Consider the following 9,332-nt stretch of genomic DNA (forward strand, 5'->3'; position numbering starts at 1 on the left):
TTTAAACACAAGGTTATCCTCATTCAGTTGGAGGACCAACTCTCCTCTATCCACATCAATCATAGCTCTTGTTGTGGCTAGGAAGGGTCTTCCAAGGATGAAGGATTTATCCTCATCCTTCCCAGTGTCTAGGATTAAGAAATCAACAGGGATGTAAAGGCCTTCAACCTTTACTAACACGTCCTCTACTTGTCCATAAGCCTATTTTCTTGAGTTTTCTGCCATCTCTAATGAGATTCTGGCAGCTTGCACCTCAAAGATCCCAAGTTTCTCTATTACAGAGAGTGGCATTAAGTTTATTCTTGACCCCAGGTCACACAGAGCCTTCTCAAAGGTCATGGTGCCTATGGTACAGAATATTAAGAATTTGCCTGGATCCTGTTTCTTTTGAGGTAATTTCTGCCTATCCAATGCATTTAGTTCATTGGTGAGCAAGGGAGGTTCATCTTTCCAAGTCTCATTACCAAATAATTTGGCATTCAGCTTCATGATTGCACCAAGGTACTTAGCAACTTGCTCTTCAGTAATGTCTTCATCCTTTTCAGAAGAAGAATACTCATCAGAGCTCATGAAGGGCAGAAGAAGGTTCAATGGAATCTCTATGGTCTCTAGATGAGCCTCATATTACTTTGGTTCCTCAAAGGGAAACTCCTTATTGGTCACTGAATGTCCCAGGAGGTCTTCCTCACTAGGATTCACGTTCTCCTCTTCCTCTTTGGGTTCGGCCACATCATGTAAGGCTATGGCCTTGCACTCTCTTTTTGGGTTTTCTTCTGTATTACTTGGGAGAGTACTAGAAGGGGTTTCAGTGACTCTTTTACTCAGCTGGCCCACTTGTGCCTCCAGATTTCTAATGGAGGACCTTGTTTCATTCAAGAAACTTAAAGTGGCCTTAGATAGATCAGAGACTATATTTGCTAAGCTAGATGGATTCTGCTCAGAATTCTCTGTCTGTTGCTGAGTGGATAATGGAAAAGGCTTGCTATTGCTAAACCTGTTTCTTCCACCATTATTAAAGCCTTGTTGAGGCTTTTGTTGATCCTTCCATGAGAAATTTAGATGATTTCTCCATGAGGGATTATAGGTGTTTCCATAGGGTTCCCCCATGTAATTCACCTCTGCTATTGCAGGGTTCTCAGGATCATAAGCTTCTTCTTCAGAAGATGCCTCTTTAGTACTGTTGGATGATTCCTTCAATCTATTCAGACTCTGAGTGATCATATTGACTTGCTGAGTCAATATTTTATTCTGAGCCAATATGGCATTCAGAGTTTCAATTTCAAGAACTCCCTTCCTCTGAGGCGTCCCATTACTCACAGGATTCCTTTCAGAAGTGTACATGAACTGGTTATTTACAACCATGTCAATGAGTTCTTGAGCTTCTGCAGGCGTTTTCTTTAGGTAAATGGATCCACCTGCAGAATGGTCCAGTGACATCTTTGATAGCTCAGACAGACCATCATAGAATATATCCAGGATGGTCCATTCTGAAAGCATGTCAGAAGGACACTTTTTGGTCAGTTCCTTATATCTCTCCCAAGCTTCATAGAGGGATTCACCTTCCTTTTGTTTGAAGGTTTGAACATCCACTCTAAGCTTACTAAGCTTTTGAGGAGGAAAGAACTTGGCTAAGAAAGCCATGACCAGCTTATCCCAAGAGTTTAGGCTATCTTTAGGTTGAGAGTCCAACCATACTCTAGCTCTGTCTCTTATAGAAAATGGGAAAAGCATAAGCCTGTAGACCTCGGGATCAACCCCATTGGTCTTAACAGTATCATAGATCTGCAAGAATTCAGTTAAGAACTGAAAAGGATCTTCTGATGGAAGTCCATGGAACTTGCAGTTCTGTTGAATCAGAGAAACTAATTGAGGCTTTAGCTCAAAATTGTTTGCTCCAATGGCAGGGATTGAGATGCTTCTTCCATGTAAATTGGAATTTGGTGTAGTAAAGTCACCAAGCATCTTCCTTGCATTGTTATTGTTTTCGGCCATGTTTTCTTCTTTTTCGAAAATTTCTGTCAGATTTTCTCCAGAGAGTTGTACTTTAGCTTCCTTTAGCTTCCTCTTCAAAGTTCTTTCAGGTTCAGGATCAGCTTCAACAAGAATGTTCTTATCCTTGTTCCTGCTCATATGAAAAAAGAAGAAAACAGAAAAGAAAATATGGAATCCTCTATGTCACAGTATAGAGATTCCTTTATGTGAGTAGAAGAAGATAAGAATAGAAGAAGGAGAATCCAAACACAGGGATGAGGAGTGGGTTCGAATTCTTAGATGAAGAGGAGTGTTAGTAAATAAATAAAATAATCAGAAAGAGATGAGAAAGGGGAAGAATTTTCGAAAATAATTGAAAAGGAAAGAAAAATATTTTTGTTTTTTTTAATTTAAAATTAAAGTTATAATTCGAAATTTTTTTAAAAAGAAAATTGAAATTAAATTAAAATTTAATTCAATTAGTTAATTAAAAAGGAATTTTGAAAAAGAGGAAGGTGATTTTCGAAAATTAGAGAGAGAATTAGTTAGGTAGTTTGGAAAAAGATAAGAATCAAACAAAAAGATAAAATTAATTGAAAAAATTTGAAAATCAATTTTTGAAAAGATAAGAAGTTAGAAAATATTTTGAAATTGATTTTGAAAAAGATGTGATTGAAACTTATTTTGAAAAAGATTTGAAAAAGAAATTTAAAATGATTTGATTTTGAAAATCAAAGTTGATTACTTGACTAACAAGAAACTAAAAAGATATGATTCTAGAGTTTAACGATTGAACCTTTCTTACTAGGCAAGTAACAAACTTAAAAACTTTTTGAATCGATCACATTAATGGTTAGTAAAGATTTTGAAATTATGAACAAAATAAAAAAATATTTTTGAAAGTTAATTTGAAATTTTTGAAAATTATGAAACAAAAATGAAAAAGATTTGATTTTTTTGAAAATGATTTGAAAAAGATAAGGTTATTAAATTGAAAATTTGACTTGACTCATAAGAAACAACTAAATTTTAAAATGTTTTGAAAAAGTCAACTCAAATTTTCGAAAATTTATGAGAGAATAAGGGAAGGATATTTTTTTTATTTTTGAATTTATAATGATGGAAGAGAAAAACATGAAAAAGACTCAATGGATGAAAATTTTGGATCAAAACAATTGATGCATGCAAGAACACTTTGAATGTCAAGATGAACACCAAGAACACCTTGAAGATCAAGATGAACATCAAGACTTATTTTTGAAAATTTTTAAGAAAAGAAAAACATGCAAGACACCAAACTTAGAAATTTTCAAACTTTAGACACTAATAATTCAAAAATGCATATGGAAAACAAGAAAAGACACAAAACAAGAAATTTTAAAGATCAAACAAGAAGACTTACCAAGAACAACTTGAATATCATGAAGAACACCATGCATGAGTTTTCAAAAATTTTTAGGGAAAAGTTAAAACATGCAATTGACACCAAACTTAAAATTTGACTCTAGACTCAAACAAGAAACATCAAATTATTTTTGATTTTACGATTTTATAAGAAATTTTTTTTGGTTTTTTTTTCGAAAATTATTTTAGGAAGAACAAAGAAGAAAAAAATTTTTTTTGTATTATTTTCTAAAATAAGAAATAAAAAGCTTAAAAATAAAATAAAATTACCTAATCTGAGCAACAAGATGAACCGTCAGTTGTCCAAACTCGAACAATCCCCGGCAACGGTGCCAAAAACTTGGTGCACAAAATCGTGATCGTTCATTCCTTGGTAACGGCGCTAGAACCTTAATACGCACGTTCATAATTTTAGTTCTTTTTCACAATTTCGATACAACTAACCAGCAAGTGCACTGGGTCGTCCAAGTAATAAACCTTACGTGAGTAAGGGTCGATCCCACGGAGATTGTCGGCTTGAAGTAAGCTATGGTCACCTTGTAAATCTCAGTCAGGCGGATTCAAATGGTTATGGTGAATTGATAATAAAAACATAAATAAAATATAAACTGGGATAGAGATACTTATGTAATTCATTTGTGAGAATTTCAGATAAGCGTATAGAGATGCTTTCGTTCCTCTGAACCTCTGCTTTCTTGCTGTCTTCATCTAATCATTCCTACTCCTTTCCATGGCAAGCTTTATGTAGGGCATCACCGTTGTCAATGGCTACATCCTATCCTCTATGTGAAAATGGTCCAATGCGCTGTCACTGCATGGCTAATCATCTGTCGGTTCTCGATCATACTGGAATAGGATTTACTATCCTTTTGCATCTGTCACTATGCCCAGCACTCGTGAGTTTGAAGCTCGTCACAGCCATCCTTTCCCATATCCTACTCGGAATACCACATACAAGGTTTAGACTTTTCGGATCTCAAGAATGGCTGTCCATGGGTTCTAACTTATACCACGAAGATTCTAATATCTCGGACTCGGTCCACTGTATTAGATATCTAAGAGATACTCATTCTAGCTTGTTTGCATGTAGAACGGAAGTGTTTGTCAGGCACGCGTTCATAGGTGAGAATGATGATGAGCATCACATAATCATCACATTCATCATGTTCTTGGGTGCGAATGGATATCTTAGAGAAGGAATAAGCTTGAATTGAATAGAAAAATAGTAGTACTTTGTATTAATTCATGAGGAAAAGCAGAGTTCCACACCTTAATCTATGGTGTGTAGAAACTCTACCGTTGAAAATACATAAGTGATCAAGGTTCAGGCATGGCCAAATGGCCAGCCCCCAAACGTGATAAAAGGATCAAAAGATAATCCAAAGATAGATCTGAAGATGTAAATACAATAGTAAAAAGTCCTATTTATACTAAACTAGTTACTAGGGTTTACAAAAATGAGTAAATGATGCAGAAATCCACTTCTGGGGCCCACTTGGTGTGTGCTTGGGTTGAGCATTGAGCTTTTCAGGTGTAGAGGCTTCTCTTGGAGTTGAACGCCAGTTTGTAACCTGTTTCTGGCACTTAACTCCACTTTGCAACCTGTTTATAGCGTTTAACTCCAGAATGCAGCATGGAACTGGCGTTGAATGCCTATTTGCATCGTCTAAACTCGGGCAAAGTATGGACTATTATATATTGCTGGAAATCCCTGGATGTCTAATTTCCAACGCAATTGAGAGCGCACCATTTGGAGTTTTGTAGCTCGAGAAAATCTACTTTGAGTGCAGGGAGGTCAGAATCCAACAGCATCTGCAGTCCTTCTTCAACCTCTGAATCTGATTTTTGCTCAAGTCCCTCAATTTCAGCCAGAAAGTACCTGAAATCATAGAAAAACACATAAACTTATAGTAAAGTCCAGAAATGTGAATTTTAATTAAAAACTAATAAAAATATACTAAAAACTAACTAAATTATACTGAAAACTATGTAAAAACAATGCCAAAAAGCGTATAAATTATCCGCTCATCAAGTCCTAAAAAGAAATTTATTACTTTAACCAAGTAGTAACTAAATGCATAAATCAAACAAACATGCAATTAAACATGTAAATGTAACAATGAACTAATAAAGAAAATAGAGTATTGATGTTGGAACGAGGGTAACTAACCCCTGGAAGTCGGTATCGACCTCCTCACACTTAAAGATTGCACCGTCCTCGGTGCATGCTAAGATGTGCAAATGGATGTTTTGTTGGTTCCTCAGCTGGTGCTCCTTTTTTTCCTTTCCTTGCCGGTAGTTTGGGAGTAGCTTTCTCTTTACCCTTCTTGGTGGCCATCCTGAAAAGGGAAAAAGAAAGTAACTTTTAAAGCTAAGGGTTAGAGCAAGGAAGAGAGCGGAAAAGGTGGTAATCAATGCACAATAAAGAAGAATGACGTTAACACATGGTCATGACTACATGTGAAAGGTTCATCAAAGGAAATATAGCAAGTGCATGTAATGACAATTAAATGCAAGATGTTTATTGGCATGCTGGCAAAGGCATGAGTAGCATAGATCAAGCATTCAATATCCAAGTTAGATTACCAAGTCTTTCAAACTAACAACATGTTTGTAATAACAATTATATTTAAGTAATAAAATATAAAAAGGGTTTTGTGAAAAGCAAGCATTTAGAGTAGTAGAATAAAAGAAATCTAAAAATAGTGCACAATGCCATACGGGCGTTTTCACAAACACATAGCATGCATGGTAAATAAGTTATTGAATGTATTAAATTGAACATGCAAGCAATCCTTTAAAAAGTAATATATAATTGTCAAACCATTTTAATAATCCACAAAAATATAGAAAATAATGACCCAAATAAATTTCTAACACCAATGAAAATAATGCAATGAATGAAAGTATGCAATTAAATTAAGTAAAATAAAATGAAAGATAAGATGAATGAGAAGGGAAAGAAGGGAAGAAGAAGTAAGTAAGAAAGGAGGGAGGAAAAATTAGGATTGGGGAAGAAAAGATAAGATTTTTGGCGCTGATTTGGATAAGCTGTGCGGCGCAGGCGACGTGGATGCGTGAGTGACGCGGTCGCGTGGTGCACAATAAGGTCAGGTGACGCGGACGCGTGGGTCATGCGATCGAGTGGCCTGATTTGTGCGATTGGCGCGAGTGCAGCCTCGCGTTCGCGCAACTCTCTATTCGAAACTCTTTTCGCCAGATTTTTGGGTGACGCGGTCGCGTAGGTGATGCGATCGCGTGAATGGCCTTTTTTTTAAAAAGGACGCGGACGCGTGGGGCACGCGTTCGCGTGGTAGGGCTGGTGCTTCTAGCATCATCCCAGCCCAGCTCCATCATAACTCTCTGCCATACACCCCTTTACGTTGATTTGCAGGGCCACGCGTTCGCGTGGGTGACGCGGACGCGTGGGAGGCATTTTTCCCACATGACCCGGACGCGTCAACGACGCGGTTGTGTGGATCAATTTGTGCCAAAGGCATGAAAAATGCAGAATGCAAAATGCAATGCTGATATAGATTTTATGAATAATTCCAGGTTCAATAAAATAGAATAAAACTTTAAAAACAAACAAAACGAAATAAAATTAAAATTGAAAAAGGAACGATCATACCATGGTGGGTTGTCTCCCACCTAGCACTTTTAGTTAAAGTCCTTAAGTTGGACATTTGATGAGCTTCCTGTTATGGTGGCTTGTGCTTGAATTCATCTAGAAATCTCCACCAATGTTTGGAATGCCAACAGCCTCCGGGATCCCAAACTAGGCGCAGAAAGCCTTCAAGTAAGTTAAAGCAAGTGACAAGGCCCCAAGAGTGTTGATTGCCAGAATGAATTCCGGGGTCCCAAATCTTGCTTTTGCACCCGTCTTCTTGTTGGTCATTATGATTCCATCCGGGTAGCAAGCAATTTGAATTCTCACTAAAGCGGCCAAACAACTTCCTAGACCCAGTCTGTTAAGCTTTACACCAACCCTTGCAATTAAAATTTGATCACATAACCATGTTGAACCTTGCTTGACAACTCCAACCACTAACCATCTTCCTCTTACTCTTAATGCCACAAAGAGCTCTAAGTTGACCATCCGTCTCCAATACCCCATATTCAAGTGGAATTAGAAAGCTAAGGGATATGAGTTTTACCCACTTGAATGTTGTGAAGGATGATGGCAACTTAGGGGGAGGTATTTCTAATGAATTTGCAAGCTCTACTCCCTTGTGCTCTTCTCTGACAACTTCTACCTCTTTGCAAGTTTCTTCAATATTAACCTCTTCCTCTTGGTAGCTTTCTTCCAATTCAATCTCTTCTTCATTGCTCACCAAGGGCATGGGAGGCTGTGCTTCTTCTTCTTTAATCTCTATCTCTTGACCAACCTCTTCCAAGTCTTCAACTATGATATGCCTTGGAGGTTGTACACCATCCTCGACAACAAATTCAAACTCCTTAGAAGGGGGTTCTATGACTGAGCTTTCCCATGGAGGTTCCGCATATCCGAAGTCTTCGACCACTTCTTCCTCTTCAATAATTACTGCTTTATCCAGTAGTTTTAATATAAAATCGTACTCATCCTTGATGATTTTCTTTCCATGACAACTCCTTTCAACTATTCTTTCATCTTCAGGGGTCTCTCCTATCTCCACATTTTGGGCCTCCTCTTGCTCTAAGACAAAATCAGACTCCTCCTTGATGTCTTCTTTCACTAATTCTTCAACCACTCCTTCGACTTCAAGGGTCTTTACTACCTTCACCTTTAGGGCCTCCTCTAGCTCCTTATGAAGTATGGATTCGCGAAGATGATCCATTATCTCTTATTCCATGTCAATAGCATCATTGGAATCATGTTGCTCTTGGATTGATGGATGTGGGTGCTCTTCCATGGATGGTGGTGATGGCATGGAGAGATCATTCTGTGGTTGAAAAGGAAGTGCACTAGAGCTTGAGGGTTGATTGTTGAAGGTATTTGGTGCTCCGATTTGGGCGACGAGAGCTTGTATAGTAGAGTTTAGATCGGTAAGTGCTTTCTCCATGGAGGTTTGGGGTGGATAGGAGGGTTCATTTGTTGGGAGAAAGGGTTCATGGTAGGAAGGTGGTTCATCTTGATAATGATAAGGAGATGGTGTATATTGAGGTAGTAGTTCATGAGAGTAGTTGTGTTGGAATGGGGGTGGTTTTGCGTGTGGTTCATTTGGCTCATAAGGTGGTTGGTATGGTGGATACGGGTTAGGGTCATATGGAGGTGAATGGTGGAAAGGGGCTTGTGAGTATGGTGGTCCAAAACTATTTTGAGGAGGTGGTTCATTGGAATATGATGGAGCTTGCTGGTAATTACAAGGGTCCACCATATCTATTGGCTTGGCATGCATTGTAGGATGGTCATTGTCCATGGTATCTTGGAAGGTGATGTTGCCGAAAGGGTTGATCAGATCCTCGTGGCTCCTTCCATCTTTGATTGTTTTGACCTTGATGCATGTTCCTGTTATAATTTTCATTCCTTGCAACAGCATTGGGACCAAACTCAAAGCAATGGGGGTGAGAACTCATAATAGCAAATAAAAATTAAAAACAAAAATAAAAATAAATTTAAATTAAAAGGTTATTTAAATTTTGAATTTGAAAATTAAATTTTGAATTTTTTGAATTTTGAAATTTGAAATTTAAAATTTAAATATTGAAATTTGAAATTTTATTTTGAAATAAGATAAGATACGGTTTTGAAAAAGATATGATTTTTGAAAATGATTTGAATTTTGAAATTTAAAACTAAGATAAGATAAGATAAAAATTTTAAAATAGAAATCTGAATTTTTTTTTTTTTGCAAATTGCGAAAATTTAGTAAAAATAAGAGAAAAGATATTTTTGAATTAAATGAGGAAAGAGAAAAACAATAAAATGACACCAAACTTAAAATTTTTAGATCAAAATGAAGAAAAGAACTAAGAAC

The 9,332-nt window shown here is 37.0% G+C and overlaps 1 non-coding gene across 1 annotated transcript; it reads left to right on the forward strand.

The window, feature by feature from the left end:
- The first annotated feature begins 1,491 nt into the window (after positions 1-1,491).
- Positions 1,492-1,599, forward strand: LOC112760201 (small nucleolar RNA R71). The gene has a single exon (XR_003180653.1). It is a non-coding gene; the product is annotated as a small nucleolar RNA R71 (small nucleolar RNA).
- Positions 1,600-9,332: the final 7,733 nt, after the last annotated feature.

Source organism: Arachis hypogaea, chromosome 16, assembly GCF_003086295.3.
Source record: "Arachis hypogaea cultivar Tifrunner chromosome 16, arahy.Tifrunner.gnm2.J5K5, whole genome shotgun sequence".
Classification (NCBI taxonomy): Eukaryota; Viridiplantae; Streptophyta; class Magnoliopsida; order Fabales; family Fabaceae; genus Arachis; species Arachis hypogaea.